The 3,165-nt window shown below is 51.3% G+C and overlaps 2 non-coding genes across 2 annotated transcripts; one reads left to right on the top strand and one right to left on the bottom strand.

Annotated features, from left to right (window-relative positions):
* Window positions 1-359: 359 nt before the first annotated feature.
* Trnat-ugu lies at window positions 360-434 on the bottom strand. Its single transcript has one exon. It is a non-coding gene; the product is annotated as a tRNA-Thr (tRNA).
* A 403-nt stretch (window positions 435-837) lies between these two features.
* On the top strand, window positions 838-912 carry Trnat-ugu. The gene has a single exon. It is a non-coding gene; the product is annotated as a tRNA-Thr (tRNA).
* Window positions 913-3,165: the final 2,253 nt, after the last annotated feature.

Genomic DNA, 3,165 nt, shown 5'->3' on the forward strand with positions numbered 1-3,165 from the left:
ACTTTCATGCAGGGAAAGAGACAAAAATCGCTTATTTTAGTGTTCTGGAAACTCGGTGGATTTGGTTCGTTCTGTAGTGATGTTTGAGGACAATAGTGACTTTTTGCTACAGTCGTGCTTACTGTGTGACATGGGTCGGACTTCTGCTTATGATAGTGATATTCGGTTTTTGGGGCAGTCAACTGCGCGGTCGTCGGCACCCGTACAAATTAACTATATATGACGGTAGTATCTGTTCCCGAAAGAACAGTTACCGTGGATGACCGTGCAGCTTTGCTAGAAATGAAATGATCATTAAATAGACACCCTAGCTGCAAGCAGGCGTTGATACACTTCATTGGGGACATGCTGAAAATGTGTGCCCCGACCGGGACTCGAACCTGGGATCTCCTGCTTACATGGCAGACGCTCTATCCATCTGAGCCACCGCGGGCACAGAGCGTCTGCCATGTAAGCAGGAGATCCCGGGTTCGAGTCCCGGTCGGGGCACACATTTTCAGCATGTCCCCAATGAAGTGTATCAACGCCTGCTTTAATTATCATTTCATTTCTAGCAAAGCTGCACGGTCATCCACGGTAACTATTCTTTCGGGAACAGATACTACGGTCATATATAGTTAAAAATATGGGTTCCCGGCCTTTGACCTTCTTGTGCGAACGCACACGCTATGCCCGAACTCGTACGGGACTTGGTAGATTAATCTGCCGTGAGTAATGAGTATGATGGGCAAACATCTATTAGGCGCACTACGAATGTAGTGGTGTGGACATGTTGGGAATGTGGATCTCACGGGGAGCGTGCAAGGGATAAGTCCCAGCAGACGCACTATCCTCTGTGCCCGCGGTGGCTCAGATGGATAGAGCGTCTGCCATGTAAGCAGGAGATCCCGGGTTCGAGTTCCGGTCGGGGCACACATTTTCGGCATGTCCCCAATGAAGTGTATCAACGCCTGCTTGCAGCTAGGGTGTCTATTTAATTGTCATTTCAACCCGTACAAATTCCCAACCTTTCCACAGTCCAATCTCGCCACTTCCACAAATGATGAGGAAATGACGAGGACAACACTCAGTCCCCGGACGGAGCAAATTCCCGACCGAGCCCGGGAATCGAATCAGGGACCCAGTGGTCCAGAGGCATCAACGCTAGCCACTATACCACGAACTGCGGACTTCCGCTGATATAGTGTGTAGCTGACGATACTTTCTGTTTCTCAGGTTCGTTAGTTCGAATTCTGTCTGTGCCATACAAGGGTTTAATACAAGTGTGGTTAATACTAAACAGGAAGACACTTCCTAATGTTTTGTTAAATTATATTTATCTGGTCAGGGAGAGGTTTCTGGCTTCCGACTCCTTAGGGTGCGCACAGAAAGAAAGAGGGTTTTCTGCCAGCGCGAGGCGGGTAGAACCAACGCGGAAAATATCCGAATCTTACCTAATTGGACAGCAAACAATGATTGCTCGGTGGCGGCACCGAATGGGGTGGACCGATCGCCTGCCTGCGAGCCACAAAATACCGATTTCGGAGCCCCGCCGGGCGACGCGCTGCGCTGACATAATTGAGGCGCGCGGCCAGCAATCTTTCTCAAACCATTTTACACACACTAATAAACAAAAAATCAGATTTTCTTGTTAGTTATAGCTTTATATGTCAGCTTCATGGTGAAGCGTCCATCATATCGTTAATGGTCCTAATGTGATATATCACATTTTTAAACACTGCATGGTATTCAAAAAGTTTGCAGTAAAATATTGGGACTGGTGTGATTTTGCGTTTGGTGCATCTTACATCATACATTGCTGGGTATGAAATTTAGATAACGCATTGAATTTCTTTTTAGGTTTGGTAGGAGGTCTGTATCTACACTCCTGGAAATTGAAATAAGAACACCGTGAATTCATTGTCCCAGGAAGGAGAAACTTTATTGACACATTCCTGGGGTCAGATACATCACATGATCACACTGACAAAACCACAGGCACATAGACACAGGCAACAGAGCATGCACAATGTCGGCACTAGTACAGTGTATATCCACCTTTCGCAGCAATGCAGGCTGCTATTCTCCCATGGAGACGATCGTAGAGATGCTGGATGTAGTCCTGTGGAACGGCTTGCCATGCCATTTCCACCTGGCGCCTCAGTTGGACCAGCGTTCGTGCTGGACGTGCAGACCGCGTGAGACGACGCTTCATCCAGTCCCAAACATGCTCAATGGGGGACAGATCCGGAGATCTTGCTGGCCAGGGTAGTTGACTTACACCTTTTAGAGCACGTTGGGTGGCACGGGATACATGCGGACGTGCATTGTCCTTTTGGAACAGCAAGTTTCCTTGCCGGTCTAGGAATGGTAGAACGATGGGTTCGATGACGGTTTGGATGTACCGTGCACTATTCAGTGCCCCTCGACGATCACCAGTGGTGTACGGCCAGTGTAGGAGATTGCTCCCCACACTATGATGCCGGATGTTGGCCCTGTGTGCCTCGGTCGTATGCAGTCCTGATTGTGGCGCTCACCTGCACGGCGCCAAACACGCATACGACCATCATTGGCACCAAGGCAGAAGCGACTCTCATCGCTGAAGACGACACGTCTCCATTCGTCCCTCCATTCACGCCTGTCGCGACACCACTGGAGGCGGGCTGCACGATGTTGGGGCGTGAGCGGAAGACGGCCTAACGGTGTGCGGGACCGTAGCCCAGCTTCATGGAGACGGTTGCGAATGGTCCTCGCCGATACCCCAGGAGCAACAGCGTCCCTAATTTGCTGGGAAGTGGCGGTACGGTCCCCTACGGCACTGCGTAGGATCCTACGGTCTTGGCGTGCATCCGTGCGTCGCTGCGGTCCGGTCCCAGGTCGACGGGCACGTGCACCTTCCGCCGACCACTGGCGACAACATCGATGTACTGTGGAGACCTCACGCCCCATGTGTTGAGCAATTCGGCGGTACGTCCACCCGGCCTCCCGCATGCCCACTATACGCCCTCGCTCAAAGTCCGTCAACTGCACATACGGTTCACGTCCACGCTGTCGCGGCATGCTACCAGTGTTAAAGACTGCGATGGAGCTCCGTATGCCACGGCAAACTGGCTGACACTGACGGCGGCGGTGCACAAATGTTGCGCAGCTAGCGCCATTCGACGGCCAACACCGCGGTTCCTGGTG

Source organism: Schistocerca piceifrons, chromosome 1 (assembly GCF_021461385.2).
Source record: "Schistocerca piceifrons isolate TAMUIC-IGC-003096 chromosome 1, iqSchPice1.1, whole genome shotgun sequence".
Lineage (NCBI taxonomy): Eukaryota > Metazoa > Arthropoda > Insecta > Orthoptera > Acrididae > Schistocerca > Schistocerca piceifrons.